The sequence below is a fragment of the Myotis nattereri genome, assembly GCF_964212035.1.
Source record: "Myotis nattereri genome assembly, chromosome: X".
NCBI lineage: Eukaryota > Metazoa > Chordata > Mammalia > Chiroptera > Vespertilionidae > Myotis > Myotis nattereri.
In genome coordinates, this window is record NC_138078.1 from 101,762,598 (window position 1) to 101,785,047 (window position 22,450).

General features: G+C 43.6%; 1 protein-coding gene across 1 annotated transcript in view; it reads left to right on the top strand.

The window, feature by feature from the left end:
* PAK3 (p21 (RAC1) activated kinase 3) overlaps window positions 1-22,450 on the top strand; it is a 367,784-nt gene that overhangs the window by 126,620 nt on the left and 218,714 nt on the right. The window lies entirely within an intron of this gene.

The window sequence follows — 22,450 nt, forward strand, 5'->3', positions numbered from 1 at the left end:
AACTCAGGGCCTAATGATGTAGGTACTTAATGAGCTAGATCTTCTTCCAGTCCTTTTCTTAAAGAGCTCTTCATGGGCTCATTGTCAGTTCCTGTCTCCCAAGCTCATGTACTTGTTTTCTTTTCCCTCATTATCAGCAGGCAGAAAGGTCAACTCACACACATACACCTGTCAGAGAATGACACATTGAGAATTTGAGATGTTTATACATGCATACATAGTCACATTGTAACTTGATTTATTTTCACCAGATTTAGGTATGCTGAACCTGAAACATCCCAGTTTTGGATAGTGAGAGCTGAATAGAGCTCTCATATTCACAACCTCCCTCTGCATACACAAGGATCACACACATGACCATAACCCCCTATACATGCATGTCACATGTAGCTGTAAGAAGTCAAATCTTCACAACCATCACCTATGTTTGTAAGAAATGGTACTTGTTCAAGCCTACATGTCTGTGAGGAGTGCACATTCCCAAATGTGCCAAGCCACTCCTCTCCCTCCTCCCCATCCCTGCAGACATACACACACAGACACACACACACACACACAGAGGCATTCATGACACACAGTCTTAAGGCACACAGTCCTAAGGGTTGAGGGAGTACTTACCTCATAGGCACCACACCGTTCTGCAAAGGCCCCACATTGGCCTGCATTCACCTTATTGTTTCTGCTGACATGGTGAAAAGTAACTCACTTTGACTTTCTTCTAATTTTGGTAGACCCTGAGCTGGCAAAGAAAGAACTTAGGTGGGCCCCCTTTATGAGACTTTTCTCAGCATGTGGTAATGCAACTCCCTTGGCTAAGCTATCTCACTAGTTATAGTATACACTGGGATGTCTGCCACCCACGCCTATTAAAGAAGATTCCCCCACACCAAATTAGCCATTTGAAAATTGAGTGTGACTCCCACTTAGCTAATTGCTTTTAGAGAGTCAATCAAAGCCCCTCACTTAATTCCAGCCCACATGCAGTTAGAAATTCCTAAATAACACTATGGTTGGGGCAGCGGCTAGAGCAGCTACAGTTGCTACAATGGAGACAGCCTGGTATGATGGCTTGGGCCCAGTGGGAACTCCTTAAAGGGGATTAATAAGGCTTCCAAAGCTGACAGTGAGGAGAAGCCGACAAGATGTTGCCAACCACTTGGTTTGAACATAAGCTGAGCACTGAGAAATGCTGGGCTCAGTGACCAGTGGAGTATGAGAAGCCCTAGATCTACCTGCACAACTTTAGGTCAGGGCAGAGAAGACACTGAAGCAGGCCAAGAGGTGATTTTTGGGTTCACACCCTTTCCCTAGAGTTACAAACTTGCCTAGATATTTTTTCTCAACCTTCTCAAGAGCTATGCCATGGATTTATTCTTCTATGAATAAGCAGGTTGATGAAGCTTCTGTCTGGAATCATATTGTGTTAATATCTATTGCTATGTAACTAATTACCCCCGAACTTAGTGGCTTTACACAAAATACATTAATAGCTTCATTTCTGTGGGTCAGAAGTACAGGCACAACTTAGCAGGGTCTCTAACAAGGCTGTGTAAATGCGTTGGCTGGGGGCGTAGTCATCTCACTGCTCAACTGGGAAAGGGTCCATATTTTAAACATATTCATGTGGTTGATGGAAAGATTAAGTTCCTTGTGGGTGGTTGGACTGAGGGCCAAAGGCTGCCCTCAGTGCCTTGCCACATGGCCTCTCCAGTGTGGCAGTTTACTTCAACAGTGTGTCCAAACTGAAAAGGCAATGAAGAGAGAATGCTGGCAAGATGGGTTAACAGTCTTTGGTAACTTAATCACTAAAGTGAAATTCCATCACTTTTCCTATATTTTGCTCCTTAGAAGCAAGTCACTAGGTCCTGCCCACACTCAATGGCTGTGAATACCAGAGGAGGGAGCACTGAGATCCCTGTCAGAAGCTGTTGGACTGGGAATCAGGAATCTTGTTTAGTTTTTCCAGTTTTATTCAGGTATAATTGACAAATAACATAGTCTAAGTTTAAGGTGTATAACATGCTGACTACATCTAATCTAATAAAAGAGAAACATGCAAATTGACCACACCTCTGCTACGCCCCAAGCCATGCCCACCAGCCAATCAGAGTGACTATATGCAAATTAACCCAACCAAGATGGCGGCCAGCAGCCACAGAGCTGGAGCAAGCAGGAGGCTTGGTTGCCCCAGCAATGGAGGAAGCCAAGCTTTCCACCTGCCCTGGCTGGCTGTGGCCTCCACTCAAGGCAACAAAGTTTCAATTATAGAAGATAAATAAATCCCAGATACCTGCTTCCAGCCAGCCTCCACTGGGAGCTTGGGTGGCTGGGGGCTGTGGCCAGCCCCTCACCCAGGATGGCCACACCCTCATGGGGTGACAGTCCCCACTGGGGGGCTTGGCCAGCCTGCAAACAGCCATTAGCCCCTCATCCAGACTGGCCAGGCACTCCAGCAAGACCTCCCACCCTGAAGGGAGTGTGGCCATCCTGAAAATGACCCTCAGACCCTCACCCAGACTGGCCAGGCACCCCAGGAGGACCCCCATCATGAAGGGGCTGTGGCCAGCCTGCAAACAGCCATCAGCCCCTCAACCAGGCTGGCCAGGCACTCCAGCAGGGACCCCCACCCTGAAGGGGGTGTGGCCAGTCTGAAACCGGCCCTCAGCTCCTCACCCAGGCTGGCCAGGCACCCCAGCAGGACCCCCACCCTGATCCAGGACACCCTTCAGGGAAAACCAGCCAGCCTCCACCCATGCACCAGGCCTCTATCCTATATAATAAAAGGGTAATATGCAAATTGACCCTAACAGCAGAACAACTGGGAATGACTGGTCACTATGACATATACTGACCACCAGGGGGCAGATGCTCAATGCAGGAGCTGCCCTCTGGTGGTCAGTGCGCTCCCACAGGGGGAGCTCTGCTCAGCCACAAGCCAGGCTGCCAGCTGCCAGTTCAGCGGTGGTGGTGGGAGCCTCTCCCGCCTCCTCAGCAGCGCTAAGGATGTCCGACTTCAGCTTAGGTCTGCTCCCCGATGGCAAGTGGACATCCCCCAAGGGCTCCCGGGCTGTCACAGGGATGTCTGACTGCCAGCTTAGGTCCAATCCCCCGGGGAGCTGGCCTAAGCCAGCAAGTGGTCATCCCCGAGGGGTCCCAGACTGCAAGAGGGCACAGGCCGGGTTGAGGGACCGCCCCCCCGAGTGCACAAGTTTTTGTGCACCAGGCCTCTAGCATTTATATATTGTAATATGAGGAATAATCTCTTCTAATTCTGCCTCTGTTGTTGGCTCGCTGGGGAACCTTGGACAATTTCCTTACTTCTCTTTCCTAACTTTCACTTACTATAGGATTGGGACACATAATAGCCATCATAAGGATGAAAAAAAGTAAAAAATATTCTGAGGAACTTTTAGTAAATATTGTTTTATGGGGTGGGGGTTAAGGGTCCATCTACCTGCATCCATTCAGGAGAATGGACTGCAATGTTTAAGTCATAGGATGTTGAACTGGTTGCTTGGTTTCAGTCTGAGCTGTGACATTAATTCTGTGACCTTGGTCTAGCTACTTAACGACTCTAAACACCCATTTGTTCATCTGCAAAATGGGAATGATAATAATATCTACCTCACAGAGCTCTAAGATATAAATAAAATAATGATTATAAAACATTTATCAGGGTAATTGACACACAATAAGATATCAATAAATGTGATTTATTAATTTTATTGGGCTATTATTATTATTATTATTTTGCAATCATGTCAGGGGGGTATAATTTCATATACTCTTGAAAAAGAATTACACAGTCTCATCCCTTAGGCCATTCTAGTGTCATCACCCCAGCAGAGCTGGGCACTCTTTCTCTAGATTTCAAGCTTTCTTCTCCCTTCCCCTTGCATACACATACACTCACACACAAACACACATGCAAGTACATACATTCTATACATTCTTTCTATATTTTCTCTATGAGAATACTAGTAACTGCCAGAGAGTAAAATTGAAGGATAACCTATTTTCTTGGAGATGGTCACAGTAACCTACTCAGAAGGCTAAAATATTAACAGAGAAGAATAGATTTAGATAGATAGATGAAAGATGATAGATGATAGATAGATAGATAGATAGATAGATAGATAGATAGATAGATAGATAGATAGATGATAGATAGATGATAGATAGATAGGTAATAGATAGATAGATAGATAGATAGATAGATAGATAGATAGATAGATGAAAGATAGATTATTTTGAAGCCAAGAGATTGTTCAAAAATGATCCTGAAAGTAAAAATGGAGGTCACCTTCTATAAGCAAGAGATTGTGGCCGAAAGCTTCCATGATTACATGGTCATTACTTCTCCACTCTCCCATTTCCAACAATGGATGAAATTCAATTTTACATAGACTTCTTTGGCTGATATTTTAGAAAACCTCTTTTATTACTCCATGGATGCTGCTGTTTCCATCTTTGGTAATTTTCCAGGTCAGGGCAAGTACATTGCAATGAGGCCAAAGGGTGTGCTTGCTGTCACCAGTAATCTACTCTTTTTCCACGAACAACCTCTGCATCCTGTCTGAGATACTGCACTTCCTTGAAATTGACCTTTACAGCTGTATGGAACCTGTAGTATAGTGGAAAGAACTCTAGACTACCAAAGAGACCTAGGTTTTCCTTTCACCTCTGCTATTAACAAATCATATGACTTTAGGTAAGGCTGTCCTCTGAGCCTCATTTCCTTATCTTTTCAATGACAGTTGCCCTGCTGACCTCATGGCCTTGTTGGGAGGCTCAACTGAGATGTCAGGAAAGCATCTTGAAAGGCATTCAGTTCTATGCTAATGCAGGGTCAGATTCTGCTTTTTGTTTTAACTCCTGCACTCTACAGGGACTTGCCCAGATATCTAAGTCCAGTTTATTCACCATTATATAGCCACTGCAATGTCAAGAGGGAGTTGTACACAGTTGACTGAATTTCCCAAACCACCTATTGTTCTTTACTGTGGATAACTGACACCATGCTGGAGACTGAAAGGCGCCTGTCATGAGAGCTGATTGGAAGTGGTTTGGTGTGCCAGCAGGCAGAGGTTGTGGTCATGGCTGTGAGACATTAGTAGCTAGAATTTTCAGGCTTTCTTAGTGAGAAAAAGAAAAAAATACAAAATGCTTTCAAAATAGAATTTTAAATGCTGTGCAACTGTAAGATATTATGTTTTAGTCTCCCTCACTTATTATTATTTTTATTCTGTGTTGAGCACAGTGCTAAGATTTTTTTACAAGCAGTATCTAATTCCATTTTAACTTCAACCCTGTGAGGGAAGTATTAAGTATATGAGAAAATTGAAGTTCTGAGATCAATAGCCTCTCTCCAAAGTCATCTTAAGAGGTGAATGAAACCAGCCCCAAATTACAGGTCAGATGAAAGTAAATAAACAGAGAGGTAAGTAAACTCCTCAAGGCCAAATGTAGTCAGTGGAAGAACCTTACCAAAGCCCATTCTTATTATCTGTATTGGATATCACCATTTCTATCAGCTCATTAATCTCTAAGCATCCATTCCTTGAATGCATACTTGGTGCAGGGAGCTTGCTGAAGGATGTGGCATTGAACAGAGACCAGATTCCAGGTGAGACATAAATAGACAAGTGGCTAAATTTTCCTGTCCAAGGCAGTATGCTGAGTGACTATTGAGTAAGTATATATGTGACCCAGACCATAGCTGCTTCCTCACACAGGCCCAAAGCAAACCATTTTATGTCAAAGGGCCTAAACATATAGGCTTAATATACTTATTTCCAAATTCCTTTACAGAAAGCTTGTTCAATTTCTACTAGCCATGTATAAGAGTGGCAATAGGACATTTCTTGTCAGCCTTAAGTCCACTAATTTTTTTAAAAAAATGATTATTTAATGCACAAAATTTGTAGCTGATTTGCTTCATTTTTATATATTTTATTACTAGGTGAGGTTGAATAGTTTTCAGATATTTACTAGTGTTCCGGTGCACAGATTCATGCACATTGAAAGGAAATTAATTAGAAGTAACATTTTAATATTGCTATTCGCCCTTTCTCTATAATAGAAATGTCAATAGAATTCACGATCAACAATGACAGATTGAAACACACGGGTGCGATTGGTGCCAGCAAGAGCTTTATATGTATTGTGCATATGCGAGTCAGCTTAGCCTTTTATATATATAGAATAAACCTGCTTTAATTAGACCTGCTTTCTGATTTAGTTAAACTTTTTCCAGCCCAGTGAAGCACCCCAACTCCTCTTCCTGGTATTTGTCAGCAACACAGCAGTAGATTCAACATGAAGCCGATTATTATTGCAGATCACACAGGGAGAACAAAAGGTAACATATTTAACTGTAGCAGTGTTTGACTATATTGTGTGCAGTGAGAAAACCTGAAGTCATTTTCAAATTCTACCCATTTTTTACTTCTTTACAGTCAGGTCCAAGTTTCTAAACTTTCTAAATCTCCATTTTCCCGCTAATGAAAAGAAAATAGGATTCTACCGAGTCTCCCATCTACCTACTCCAGGACTTCTGTGAGGATCAAATGAGATGAGGCACGTGAAAATGCTTCAGAAACATTTGGTTAAAGTGTAAAATGTTTGCACCTGGCTATAAAGCAAGTCAGGTTCCTAAGCTGAAGAAACTCCAAAGAAGGTAGTTGCTAGGGAGAGAAAGCCAGGAGTTGCTACATGACATCATTACCCAGTGCCCACAGTGACTGTTTCTGGGCTGAGATGGGCTGGGCTGTGGGCTGCATTTTGCACCATGGGATCTTGGCAGCGTTGGCTGCGATTTGGTAGGGTGTCACTCCGGGGTGGTGACAGGACCTGTGTCCCACATGGGGGAAGCCAAGTGTTGGTTTGTAGGCACCAGGTCCATGGTGCCATTTCTTTTTAAATGGCCAGTGAGCATCATGGCAGCTCCTTCCTTGAGCATCTGCCCCTGGTGGTCAGTGCGTGTCATAGCTACCAGTCAGATGGTCGGATGGACACTTAGCCATATACATTGAGTGGCCAGATTATTATGACCACCCCATCAGTACTTCGTTGGGCCACCTTTTGCCTTCAATACTGTGGCGATTCTTCTTGGCATTGACTCCACGAGATGTTGAAAGGTGATGTGAGGGCCTTGACTGGTTTGGCTCAGTGGATAGAGAGCGTTGGCTTGCAGACTGAAGGGTCCCAGGTTCGATTCCAGTCAAGGGCATGTACCTTGATTGTGGGCACATCCGCAGTAGGGAGTGTGCAGGAGGCAGCTGAATCGATGTTTCTCTCTTATCTATGTTTCTAACTCTCTATTCCTCTCCCTTCCTCTCTCTAAAATAAATCAATAAAATATATTTTTTTTAAAAAAAGAAAGGTGATGCAAGGAATCTGACACCATGCCTGATGAATAGCACTGTCCAGTTCTGTGAGATTTGATGGTTGTGGAACCAGCTGCCTGATGGTTCTTTTAACTTCGTCCCACAAATGCTCAATTAGATTGAGATCTGGTGATTGTGGGGGCCACCTAAGCAAGGTAAAGACCCCCTCATGTTCTTGAAACCACTCCTGTACAATATGAGCACCGTGGCATGGCGCATTGTCTTGTTGGAAGAAATCAACTCCACTGGGATATGCCATCAACATGATAGGATGAACTTGATCAGCAATTATACTTAGGTATGTTGTGCTATTCAGGTGTTGTTCCACAAGAATTAAAGGGCCCAAATCATGCCAGGAAAACATGCCCCAAACCATAACACTGCCCCCACCAGCTTGAAGGGTTGTACTCATTCATGTGGGGTGCATGCTTTCATGTTGTTTCCACCAAATTCTCACTCTGCCATCTGCATGATGCAACTGGAAACGTGATTCATCAGACCACATGACTTTTTTCCAATGCTCAACTGTCCAATCCTTGTGTTCCTGTGCGAATTGGAGACATTTTATCTTGGTAACTGCAGACAGCAAAGGTGTTCGAACAGGCCTTCAGCCTCCATATCCCATATGATGCAGTGTATGGCTAATTTGCCTACAAATGTCAGGTGGTCATAATAATCTGGCCACTCACGTTCATATATATCCCACATTCAAAGGCTGTTAAATCGCGTTGTTTACCCATATCTTCAGCAAAAAACTCACTTCTATTGTTATAAATAACCTGCTTCCCTATTTATAATGGTCTGGCCCTCTAGCATCTTTAGAGCGAAATTATAGCTAATTTGCCTACAAACGTCCGGTGGTCATAATAATCTGGCATATATATATATATATATATATATATATATATATATATATATAGCCATCTATCAGAACAACCAGAATGACCAGAGACCAGAACACCACGGCCCCTCACTCAGGCTGGCACCAACCCCCAGGGAGCGGTTAGGGCTGCCCCTAGACCAGCCGTGGGCAAACTACGGCCCACGGGCCGGATCCGGCCCGTTTGAAATGAATAAAACTAAAAAAAAAAAAGACCGTACCCTTTTATGTAATGATGTTTACTTTGAATTTATATTAGTTCACACAAACACTCCATCCATGCTTTTGTTCCGGCCCTCCGGTCCAGTTTAAGAACCCATTGTGGCCCTCGAGTCAAAAAGTTTGCCCACCCCTGCGCCTAGACAATGCCATAGGATGTAAGTGTGATGGGAGAAAGTAGAAAAAATAGAGGGGAAGGTCTTAAGGGTCTGTGGGGTTGGGGTGGTCAGCCGGGAGTAGGTTTGAAGTGTGCTGGGGAGGAAGAGGAAGATCCAATTGGAAACGGTGCAGCACAGTACCTTTCTCATTGTGAACCAGGACAGCACCAGCTGTGGACTGAATGGGCAGTTGTTTCATGAGTCTCCTTGGTACCGACATGTTCATGGCAGCAGCCATACTCCCGAAACTTCACTGATTCCAAATAATACACAGATATCAACATCAAAGAACAGAAAAATCCTCTCCAACTAGAGGCCCTGAACGAAACACCATTTAAGGAGGAGCTAGAAAAACTGGAAGTATGCGACCAGAGGATTGTGGGATTTTGGAGGACACCTGGGCGCCTATGGCTAGAACGTGAGTGCATGTACATAGTCAGCCCTATAGTCCTCAGTCTTGCAGTATTTGGACGTGACTTCTGGTGGGAAATGATTTGTTTGTTACCTTGGTTTGAAGCAGAGGACAAGAGCCGGGAGTACGACCAGCTCTACGAGGAGTACACACATGCATCTCCAAGGAACTGCAAATGAAGCGCACTTCAATCGAAGCCTTCAATGAAATCATCAAAGTCTTCAAAGAGCAGGGCCAGTCTCAAGAGAAGTTCAGTAAGGAGTATCTGGAGTGCTTCCCGTGTGAGGGCAATGAAAAAGAGATGCAGAGGATCCTGCTGAACTCAGAACGGCTCAAATCTCACATCACTGAGATCCACAAGAGCTGCAAGAAGCTGGAACAGGAGCTGCAAACACAGGCCTGTACAACCGGGTGATTGATAAGCTTATGAACAGCCTGAAGCCAGACCTCATGCAGCTGCACAAGATCTGAGACCAGTACCTGGTATGGCTCACCCAGAAAGGCGCCTGGCAAAAGAAAATCAGCGAGTGGTTGGGAATCAGAAATGAGACTGAAGACCAGTATGCACTGATGGAGGATGAGTATGACCTCCCCCACCATGAGGAACGAACCTGGTATGTGGGCAAGATCAACCACACGCAGGCTGAGGAAATGCTGAATGGCAAGCGGGATGGTACCTTCCTCATCCGTGAAAGGAGCCAGCAGGGCTGCTATGCCTGCTCTGTGGTGGTGGACAGCAATACCAAGCACTTTGTCATCTACCGCACAGCCACTTGCTTGGGTTTTGTGGAGCCCTACAATCCAAGGGTCTCTGAAGGAGCTGGTGCTGCATTACCAGCACATCTCCCTTGTGCAACACAATGATGCACTTACCGTCACACTGGCACATCCCGAGGGAGTCCCGGGCTCTGCCCGCCCCCCCCCCCCCCACACACACACACATAGCCCACTGACTCATACAGAGAAGGACTCCATCTTTTTGTCTGTCTGTCTCTCTTCTTTGTGAATCTTTCTCTGTCTCAATCTCTCTCTTGCTTTCTCTGAGTCTCTCTCTTCCTGTCACTCCTTCTACCTCCAACTCTGTCCTCTCTGTCTCTCTTAGTCTCTGTACCTCTAAGTCTCTGTTAGAGGAGCATACCTCTTCTACCTCATGCCTCTTTTCCCCACGGGCACTGCCCTCCCCTGGCTCTGGCTGCCCCCACCAGTTCCTACAGTTCCCCTAAGCTTCCCCTGCCTGGACCTGCCATGTTTACAAAGGCCCCTGGGGTGCTCAGCCCCAGCCTGGTGCCCTGATTTTTAAGCCATAGACCTGGGGTCAGAGCAGGAAGAAGGCAGGAAGGAACTTTGCTGGGCCACTTCCAAGAACCTCAGCTGTGACATTTGGGGCCGGGCGGGGCCCACCCCCCAGACCCAACTTCCCCTTCAAACCCTGAAGTGAAACCCATACCTGTTACCCCCACATGGAGCTGCTGCCCAGAAGCCGTCCTCCCCCAAAAGCAAAATTATTAAAAATAACCTCAGGAGCTGGGCTTCCCAGGAACTGAGTCTGTGCAGGTACTGCTGGGCCAGCCGAGATGCACTGCTGCCCACAGCACCTCCGCTCGATACAGTTTCAAGGCTTTTCCTTGATCATGTTGGGTTCTGATTTTGTTTCCTTTACTGTAAACCCATTTTCTCCTCTTTTGGGACAAGAATCCCGGTTTTCTCTGCTGCCATGGACCCCCCCTCCTGCCTGCCCAGCTAGGCTGACAAGTGGGTTTTGTATGGTACGTTGATACTGATGTGATAGAAAACATTGAACTCAAAAAAAAAAAAAAAAGGAAAATGGGATAGTGACGAATAAGAAACTTTGGAGACAGTGAAGGGCAGTTTGTCCAGACTGTTGAGAACTAAGAATTAGAGTTTAATTGGGATAGAAATCCTGCTAATAGCACCTGATGACTGAAATCTGAGCACTCTACATTTAGGTTTTCCAGTTCAAGTTTTTAGAGACTGCCTATTAAAACATTCCTGGTTGGAAAGTGTTTGTATAGAAGCCCACAAGTATTAAGTATTTGCTGTGTTTACCATGCTCAGCTCTCAGTAAGGAATATGGAATAATGTTAAATGCCTCATGTTCTCAAGAAGCTTGACTATTAAAATAAAAAATACAAAATAAATATAAATATTAAAAATAAAAAAAGAAGCTTGAGTTTTAGGGGCGAAATCAGGCAGCCAGGCAAGTGGTTAGGGGAGATCAGGCAGGCAGGCAGAGTGGTTAGGCGCCAGTAGTCCCGGATTGCAAGAGGGATGTCCGACTGCCTGTTTAGGCCTGATCTGTGGGATTGGGCCTAACCCAGCTGTCGGACATCTCCCAAAAGGTCCCAGATTGCAAGAGGGTGCAGGCCAGGCTGAGGGGACCCCCCCCCACCCCGTGCATGAATTTTGTGCACTGAGCCTCTAGATTGTGTGTGTGTGTGTGTGTGTATTAAAAGGCCCATGGCCCTAACACTGTAATGGCAGAATAACCAAACAACCAAACAACAGGTCACCACAAGGTGCATGGAGCACCTCTCATGGGTCGGGACTCATGGCTCTTGCAGCGAGGTGGGGCTCGCATGGGGCTGGTGGGGCTTGCGTGGGGCTGGTGGTACTCACATGGGGCTGGCAGGGCTCACACGGCAGAGGCAGGGCCCATGGCTCTAGCAGGGCAGGTCTGGGGTTCCGCCAGTGCAGCGGGTCTGGGTCTCGCGTGATTTTGCATGCTGGGCCTCTAATATATATATTAGCCATTTTGGGTTTCTCTTTTAAAAATTGTATTTTTTGCCCATTTAATCATTAGGTCCTACTATTTTTTCTTAGCAAATGTGTAAACTCTTTATATATGAAGCTATCAGCACTCTGTCATATTTGTGGTGATTGCTTTTTTTAAGCTTTCCGATTCTCTGCAAGTGTTTTATTTTTTTAAATTTTTTTTATTTTATTAAATCTTTATTGTTCAGATTATTACATTTGTTCCTCTTTACCCCCCCATAGCTCCCCTCCACCCAGTTCCCACCCCACCCTCTGCCCTTACGCCCCCCTCACTGTCCTTATCCATAGGTGCACAACATTTGTCCAGTCTCTTCCCGCATCTCCCACACCCCTTTCCCCCCCAAGAATAGTCAATCCATTCCCTTTCTATGTCCCTGATTCTATTATGATCACCAGTTCATTCTGTTCATCAGATTATTTATTCACTTGATTCTTAGATTCACTTGTTGATAGATGCATATTTGTTGTTCATAATGTGTATCTTTACCTTTTTCTTCTTCTTCCTCTTCTTAAAGGATACCTTTCAGCATTTCATATAATACTGGTTTGGTGGTGATGAACTCCTTTAGCTTTTCCTTATCTGTGAAGCTCTTTATCTGACCTTCAGTTCTGAATGACAGCTTTGCTGGATAAAGTAATCTTGGTTGTAGGTTCTTGGTATTCATCACTTTGAATATTTCTTGCCACTCCCTTCTGGCCTGCAAAGTTTCTGTTGAGAAATCAGCTGACAGTCGTATGGGTATTCCCTTGTAGGTAACTGAGTTTCTTTCTCTTGCTGCTTTTAAGATTCTCTCTTTGTCTTTTGCTCTTGGCATTTTAATTATGATGTGTCTTGGTGTGGTCCTCTTTGGATTCCTTTTGTTTGGGGTTCTCTGCGCTTCCTGGACCTGTAAGTCTATTTCTTTCAACAGGTAGGGGAAGTTTTCTGTTATTATTTCTTCAAATAGGTTTTCAATATCTTGCTCTCTCTCATCTTCTGGAACCCCTATAATTCTGATGTTGGTACGCTTGAAGCTGTCCCAGAGGCTCCTTACACTATCTTCATATTTTGGGATTCTTTTTTCATTTTGCTTTTCTGGTTGGGAGTTTTTTGCTTCTTCACATTTCAAATCTTTGCCTTGATTCTTGCGCTCCTCTGGTCTGCTGTTGGGAGTCTGTATAATATTCATTATTTCAGTCCGTGTATGCTTAATTTCTAGTTGGTTCTTTATCATAACACCGAGGGTCTCATTAGATTTCTTGTAGATCTCAATAACTTTATCGGCGGCTTCTAGACAGTTCTTGAGAGACCTTAAAAGTGTGGTTCTGAACTCAATATCCTCCATTGACAGTTTTGTCCTGTTTCTTTGTCTCTGCATTTTTTATGCTTTCTTGGTGCACCCCCTAGTGGTCTTTGTGCGCAGTCTTGTTGTAGTTAAGCCTTGATTGTTGTAGTTAATACTAGGGGGTAGTAGTATTAACTACTAGGGGGATTTGACCTTCAGGCCAACTGGCTGTGAGAATTGCAAGTGTTTTAAAATTGAGAGCAAGTCCACTAAGGTTTTGCATTGGTGTAAATGCCTTTATAAATCTTATCACATCTCTTGTTTGTTCAAAAGCTAGTCTTTCTTTTCTTTGTATTTTGTTTTTTACCTCTCAAGGAACAGCAAGTATTTCAGTTATGGGCAGAAATAGAGTGAATATTGTTTTTCGCTTAATAATAGAGACTCAGCATAACTCTGGCAAGAAACAAATTGAGCCCATCAAGTAGCAGACAGCACAGGTATACTGTATTCTTAGTACAGTGTGTGGTGCATAGTATGTGCTAAGAAAAACTGTTGTAAAATTAAAGCAGGCATGAATCTTCCCCAAGAATCATGTATCATCAGTTATAGTCACATGTCTTATCACCTGAATTATGAGGCAAACTACCTTTTTTCTCTCAAATTATTTTTCCCAATATTTGAAAAAAATCATCTGATTACATCAGGAACATGATATCTGTAGGTATTCATAAGTCTTTAACACTAATAATCTCCCTTTCAACAATGGGTTCCCAAGGTGACTCTGGTTTCTTATGAATACTATGAAGAGGCCTGCAACATAGTTATTAAAATCTCAGATTTTAGCCCTGGCCTAGGTGGCTCAGTTGTTTGCACCAAAAGGCCACCAGTTCAATTCCTGGTCAGGACACATGCCCAGGTTGTGGGCTTGATCCCCAGTAAGGCGCATGCAGGAGGGAACCAACTGATGTTTCTCTCTCACTTCAATGTTTCTTTCTCTCAAGTCAATAAAAACATATTTTTTAAAAAAATCTGAATTCAAATTCAACTTCTGCAACTTAACTAGCTATTTAGCTATTGGCAAATTATTTGACCTCTCTATGCCTACACTTCCATCTCTGTAAAATAAATATGATAGCAGTTCCTCTCTCACAGAATAGAAGTGGTGCTGAGGATTAAGTGAGATAATGTATGCAGAGTATCAGAGATAGAATAGGTAAGCATTCATTGAATGGTAGCTACAATTACATCAATAATAATAATGTATATGCTAGGGATAGGAGGCAAGGATGGAGATATTGTCAGGGACTGTATCATAAAAGACATAGATAGTGATTTCAAATACATCTATTCAAGTTCAAACTCTATCATCAACTCAGCCTTTGACATTGGAAGAGTTCCTTTCCTTCTGTGGGTCTGGTACTTTGAGAGTAAAGTGCCCTGTTATTCTCTGTCCTAGGTTGGGATACAGCAATGATACCAGCATCATAATGTGCCTTGTGCTTAGGAAAAGGCCTTTCTGAGGTTAAATATAATGTGGCCTATGGGAATCCAGGAAGAATAAGTATTAGGACCAATAGTGCACAAATTACAAAGAGCTTTTCATAGTTCAGTGATTCAGCACATGTAGTCAAAAGCCATATTGCCTGGGTCAGAATCCTGACTCTGACACTTACTAGATGTCAGACTTTGAGTATTTTAGCCTTCCTGATACTCAGCTTCCTTACCCGTAACATAAGGATAATAGCAGTACCTACATAATAGAGTTGTTATAAAAATTAAATAGTTCAATATTTGTAATTTGCTTACAGCAGTATCTGACGGATATGAAGTACAATGTAAGTGCTTGTCAATAAAAAAATTAGATAAAATTGAGCACCAAGAGAGGATTGGACAAGATGGAATTTTTACCATTCCTTCCTGATCAGAAATTTTATGATTTGCCTCCATAGGTAACCCACCTAGTCAGTAGTAAGGAAGACCCATGATAAATTCAGGTTAAGCCAGAACTTAGAGTTTACTTTCCTCTATGCCACTTTCATTTAAGCTTATGTTTCCTCAAATGGCAATTTTTAATTGAATTTTTTGGTGACATCCTATATAATAAAGAGGTAATATGCAAATTAACCCTCACGCTCTTACAAGATGGCTACCTACGACCAGGACAGCATGGGGGTTAGTGAGGGACAACCAAACAACTGAACAAGCAGGCTGCATGGGGCGAACAGGCCAGCAGGGGGTTAGTGAGGGACAACCAAATGACTGAACAGCAGGCTGTGTGGGGCAACCAGGCTGGCGGGGGAGCCGTGAAGGGTGACCAGGCTGGTGAGGGGGGGCAGTTGGGGGCAACCAGGCCATCTGGGGGGCACTTTGGTGCAACCAGGCTGGCAGGGGGGCAGTTGGGGGTGACCAGGCCAGTAGGGGGGACAGTAAGAGGCAACCAGGCTCGGGGGGGGGGCAGTGAGGGGCAACTAGGCTGGCAGGGGGGACTATTGGGGGTGACCAGGCTGGCAGGGGGGCACTTAGGGGTGACTAGGCTGGCAGAGGGGGACAGTTGGGGGTGACCAGGCCAGCTGGGGGGACAGTAAGAGGTGGCCAGTCCAGCAGGGGGGGCAATTAGGAGCAACCAGGCCAGCAGGGAGGGGACAGTTGGGGGCGACCTGGCCAGCAGGGGGTTGCAGTTAGGGGCAACCAGGCAGGCAGGCAGGTGAGCAATTAGGAGCCAGCAGTCCAGGATTGTGAGAGGGATGTCCTACTGCCGGGATAGGGCCTAAACTGGCATTCGGACATCCACCATGGGGTCCTGGATTGGAGAGGGTGCAAGCTGTGCTGGGGAAACTCCCCCCCCCCCATGCATGAATTTCATGCATTGGGCCTCTAGTTGGTTAATAAAATTATATAGGTTTTAGGTATACAATTCTACAATGCATCATCTATATATTGTATAGTGTGTTCGCTACTCCAAGTTAAGTCTCCTTCCATCACCATTTATCACCCCTTTACTTTTTTCTACCTCCCCTCAGGCCCTCCTTCTCTCTGGCAATCCCCATACTGAGATCCGTGAAATTCAGTGGTATGAAGAGCAGGCTCAACTAGCCACCCTTCTGTGTTCACAAAACAGCTATTGCTCTGAAAGCCAGTTTTATTTTTTATCCCCTTGTCAAATTCTGGACAACTTTGATTGACAAAAAGGCTTTTGGTGAAATTGTTTCATTAATATTCTGGCTGTTGCTTGCTGATTTACAATGTTTCCATTTGTAAGGTTCCTGTTGCCATAAATGAGAGGAAGTAGCATCTTATAAAACTGATGCCATCAACTTGTCTGTTTTATATCTGACCTAGCTGTACCTGCATCTGCTGTTTGACTTTAGCCTCTTATTTGGGCAGGGAATAATATCCATTCATTCACACTCCACCACCCACCACTCACTAAAGAGCAGAAGAATATGCCTCTAGTTGAGGTTGCTCAGTGATGAACTGAGACAGAGAGACAGTGCTATGTTACTGTAAGCTCAGTAGGGTAGGCTGATGCTTTAATAGACCCTGCAGACAAAGGGACAGTAGGAGAACTGGGGCAGAGATGATGTACCTGGAGAATCAGACTAGACTGCAGGCCACAGAGATGTGGCTTCTTGAATGATTGTAGATGGAGTCTTAGTGTACCCAGCCTTCAACTGGGCTGAAATCCAAACCAGGAAGGCAAGGCAAGGTGTGAGCACATAGGTGAATGAATTTCCCTAAACTAGCCAGGCCCATGTGGTATTCTGTAGCTAAGAAGGGGTCCTGTGAGGCGCATAATTCCTAAGGTCTTTGCTGAGGCACACCTGCTGACCCTGAGACTCCAATGCAACATCGTTCATATTAGAGAAGGGCTGGGCCCTTGGAACTTCTTAACCACTCCAGAATAAGTGGGTATAGCAAAAAATGTCTGCAAGATGCTGTTAGAGTAGTAGAGGTTGGAGGTTTACATGCACTAGAGACCCAACCTAGGTCCAGAGAGAATGCCTCTTGACAGCATGGCCTTGGAATCAGAGAGACTTGGGTTTGTGTCTCTGCTTTGCCAAATTCCATTAGAGGAGTTACTTAACCTCTCCAAGACTCAATTTCCTCTTCTCCAAAATAGAGATGATAATAAAAGTCCTTGATTTATTGGGCTGTTGTAGGAATTACAGAAGCTAGAATGTAGGTAAAGCACTTAGCACTCTTCTTGGCAAAAACTAAGTGCCTAGAATCATCATGGATCAATTACTGGAAGCAGATAATATAACTATTTAAGAAAATACATATACATTTTCAAACACGTTTTAATACATACTATATTTCACAATAAAGGCATCATAAAAAAGAAAAAGAAAAGTGGTGTGACAGAGTAGTTAAGTATGCACTACAAATCATGGTTCACATCCCCAGCTCTATGATCTATTCCTTGTGAGTGTCAGGAAAATCATTTAGCCACTTAAGGCTCATAGGACCAACCTCAAAGGATATTGTGAGAATTTAATGAAGAAACCCCCATAAAGTTCTTGGTATAGTGCCCTGTGTAGAATAAACTAATAGTTATTTCTGTTTATTATCATTATGGATGTTTTCCCCTCTGCAACTCTCAGCTCTGTTGTGTTCCATGTGATTGTATCAGCCTTCACTCCATTATTCTAAATTATACCATAGGGAAATTCAGAGTGTCACTGATGGTCTCCTGAGGGGGTGAATGGTGGGCTTGACACTACCAGGCCCTAGGGAATAATCTAGTGTTAGTAAAAAATAAAAGAAGAAGAAGAAGGTAAAGCATTGTTAGGAGCTCAGTGTATTAACTAAAGGCACTGTGGCTTTAAAAATTGTTTTCCAGCCCTAACCAGTTTGGCTCAGCAGATAGAGCATTGGCCTGCGGACTCAAGGGTCCCAGGTTTGATTCCAGTCAAGGGCATGTACCTTGGTTGCAGGCACATACCCAGTAGGGAGTGTGCAGGAGGCAGCAGATCCATGGTTCTCTCTCATCGATGTTTCTAACTCTCTATCCCTCTCCCTTCCTCTCTGTAAAAAATCAATAAAATATATTTTAAAAATAATAGAAAATAAAAATTGTTTTCCATTGGCCCCATAATTGAGTGGGTTCCCAAGTGGACTCTGTACCATGATATAGTTCCTTCCTTTCAGCCTCCCACCCCACTAGGCCGAGCTATATGTACTGCTCACTGATGCATTTGCCACTTTCTTCAAATATTTGCAAAAAGCTTCCCAGAGCAGGAAGCCTTGCAGCTGCAGAACACTCCTTGAGAAAGATGAAGCAGTGGTTTCTATGGCAACGCTTTGGGACTTCTTAGTGTTTGCATAGGCACTAAAGCAAAATCTGGGGTAGAGACAGACACATGCTGGAAAAGGATGAGGAGAAGAGAGGGCCAGGGGGTACAGAATTGCTCTTACTTTGCCCTCTTGGGTGGTAGCCTTTATGGACAGTCCTGGGGGAATATTTGGGGCACAATTTTGCCAGATGGCCTTATAGAGTTTGATCTCTTCTCTGAAAGCTCCAGAACCACTTATCTCACCCAATACTACTGTCGTTGCAACTAGGTTCAGCTTCCCCAACGCGCATTTATCCTGCCACTCCTCTGCTGCCCCAAACCTTTGCTGCTTTTCCGTACTATCTATAGGTCAAGTCTAAATCATGGCATATGAAGCCTTCCACACCTTCTTCTGTCCAGAAGCTCTGGCTGCTTCCCTAACCCTACCCTATGCACCTTCTATTTCAACAAGATTTTTCAACCTTATCCTACCTCTGTTCTAGTCACACTGAGGGGGTTTCTACTTCCCCTCTTTCTCCCATAGCAGTCTCCTTGTTTGGAGTTCCTGAAAACCTCACTCTTGTATCCAGGACTTACCTTTATCTCAAGACCCATCGTAAGCCTTAGTTTCATGAAGAAACTTTCTCTAACCACCCCAACTCAATGGACTTTCCTTCTCTGAACTCTGATTATATTACGGCTCTGACTCATCATATATTTGGTACTTAAACACATGCTGCCTGTTCCATTCTCTTACTTTTGCTTATATGTCTCTATCCGACTAGAAGTAAGCTCCTCCCCAAAAGGGGATTTCCAAAAGAATTTCTGGCTTTCCCATAGCACCTGATAGAGTACCCTGCTCAAAATTAGGAATTAATTTGACAATATGTGCAAAGGGCTCACCCAATGCCTGATATATAGTGAGTGCTAAATAAATGTGTGCTGTTATTAAAATAGCCCTCAAATAGTTCCTGATGGATGCCCTGGTACCTCAGTCACAACTGCCACTCAACACATCTCAAGATGCATGTGGCACTCCTGTTGAATTCATTTAGCTTTTGGCTGGGAGCATTCATAAGCCATTATGTTGGCAAAGCTCAGTGAGTGGCCATTGGCCTTATCCTCACCTTCTGCTGTTGCCCACTTACCACTCTAGCTCTCAGGACCAGCTATATGATTTGTAGGAGGCAGTAAAAATTAGAGATGTGAGGTATCTGGTTAAAAAATTAAGAATTTCAAGACAGTGAGAGCAGAGCCTTAAACTACTTGTTATATAGTTTTAAATAAAACTTTTTTAAAAATTGAATTTTTTTTGGGGGGGGGTGGTCTCTATGCCTCCGGCAGCCCCATTGGGCACTGGCACTAAGTCCCTGCTCCAGGCGGCAAGTCCCGAGCTTGGGGGCGCCTCGGGGTTCCCTGGCTCCTGGGAAGCCGAACCCGGATCGTCGCCCTCTCCTCCTTTTTTCTAAAAATTGAATTTTAGAGAGAGAGAGGAAGGGAGGAGAGAGAGAAACATCAATGTGAGAGTAGAACATCCATTGGCTGCCTCCTGCATGCCCCTTAATAGGTTTTGAGCCTGAAACTCGGCCATATGCCCTGATGGGGAATTGACATGGGATGACACCTAATCAACTGAGCCATACTGGCCAGGGCCAATCATACTTTTACTGTGCTCATAGATAATATCAGGACCTTAGACCAGTTTAACTCCATTTCTTTAATCATATTATAATTTTATAGTCTATCTCCGATATGTCCAATTTCTGAAGTTTTTGGGGTCTGTTTCTATTGTTGGCTTTTTCTTCACATGGCACCTTAATTGTGTGTGTGTCTGGTTATCTTTGGATGTTAGTCTTTGTACTTGAAAAATTATTTGTAAGAATAATTTGAAACCCATGATAGCTATCTTTCTTTTCTTAAGATTTACAAATTTTAATACATTTATGTTATGCTCCATTACTTGACCTTGTATTTCCTGATTATGGAATTAGAAATAAAGCATCTGTTCTTAAAACAAATGTCTTGGATGTTTATAAAGAAATTAATTTGCATTCTTCATTTTCTTAAATAAAAGCAAGTTTAAACATTGTAGACATTTCTGTGCAATCTTTCTTCAGAGAGAGAATTAGTATTTGCTTTGGCTAAGATCCTGTGGTACTAATAGTCTGGGACCATTTTATTTTAAGACTTGAGTTTTCCTGGACAAAATAAACTGCAGATCTACAAGGTTCATGTGTAATTTATCCTTATCCTATAAGTATAGTCACTTGGAGTCCTAGATTTCTTTGGAGAGAATTTCCTAACAGATTTCTCACCTTCTAGGTTTTTGCTTTCTGTTCCCTTTGACTCACAAAGCTTTCGACAGGAAAGTTGCAGTTTGCTAGCATTGGAAAATGTCCTTAGGGCAAAAGAAGCTATGTTCATTCTCAACTTAATATCTAGGTTCTGATTATTATTTCAGTTTTGGCCTGTAATACCCGCTACCTTGTTAATTCTTAATTGATTTCAAAAAGATTAAAAAAACATATTTGTCCAGAGATTTGTGTTGGCTTTAACAATTATAAGAAACCAAAGTATATTGCATGTGATTCTGTCATCATGCTTAGCAATAGACAGGTGGAGTGAGAAACTAAAACTATATATATTTTATAGATGAGGAAACTTTCTTTTTAAAATTTTTTATTAATTATTGCCTGAGGATATTTTTTTCCATTGATTTTTAGAGAGAGTAGAAAGGAGGGGAAAAGGGAGGGGGGAAAGAGAGAGAGATGTGAGAGACAAACATTGACTGTTGCCTCCTGCACCTGTCCCAAAGGGGGCCGCAGATTGAACCTGCAACCCAGGTACCACCTGCCCTTGATCGGGAATCAAACCTGTGACCCTCTGGTTCATGGGCTGATGCTCTAACCACTGAGATACACTTTTCAGGGCATAGATGAGGAAACTTCTTGAACTTATTTGCCCAGAGCCGCACAGTGAATTAGTGATAGGGCTTGAAGGAGAACCTAGGCATCCTCCATGTATCCCTTGCACTATACTGTGCCACCATCACATTAACAAATGATGGAGTGTTATTCCCTAAAGTGCTAGTCCTTTTCTTGCCAAATGCTGTGAGGATTGCCCTTGGTTGTAGTTGCTATCCTATCTACTTTCCCTCGATTACTACTAATAGCAACAATCCCAAGAGTAAGATGTGCTTTCTTCATTTGGTTTTTGACCACCCTGCTTTATGTAGGAACCCCAAGAAAAAGGGTTCCAAACTTTTCCAAAGCAGTGGTGTCAAGGTTTCTAGCCCTTTTCTTTCTTTTCTATTCAAGTACCCTGGTCACACCATGGATGTTGCCTTAGAAATGTGGAGATAAGTGTGGAAGTGGGGTCTGATATCACTGACAAATATGTGGGTACCTCTTGGCTACTGTGGTGTCCTGACCACTGCTATTAACAAACAATGCCTCTTCTCCCCGCATCTACCATTACCCTACCCTGAACTAGCAGACCCTTACATACAACTTTGGAAAACATACATACCAGAGTTCTGTAGTACTTTTACATACATGTGTTAATTTCTCCATCTGTGCTGTAATCTATAACTAAGAGAAGTTGATCTTGGAATGTGTTTAAGTAAGTTAGTGGGTGTGGGGGGGGTAATCCCTAAGAAAATCTGCCATTTTGGCATTTTTTCACCTAAGCTGGATCATTGAGATTTTGCCTCTTTTTTTTGATGGGGGGTGCTGGAATAGGAGACAGAAATGTCTGGGAGATGGAGGATTCAGATCATGACATATGACATGAAAACTTACAGTGGTCTACACAGCCTTTGCTAGGGAAGGCCAGTGGACGGATGCTCCAGCTATAGACTTCCCAGACCTGTCCCCTCCTCAATGAAATTTACTTCTATCCTAGAGTTTAGGTACTGCTAGTTATTCTTCACGAGGATCCTCAGCAAATGCTATAGGTAAAATTAAGCACTGATGTCTGGAAAGAGGCCAACAAGTGCAAGCATGGGAAAAAAGTGTCCAAAATGTATATAAAATTACCTTGAATGTCAATTTGAAAGTG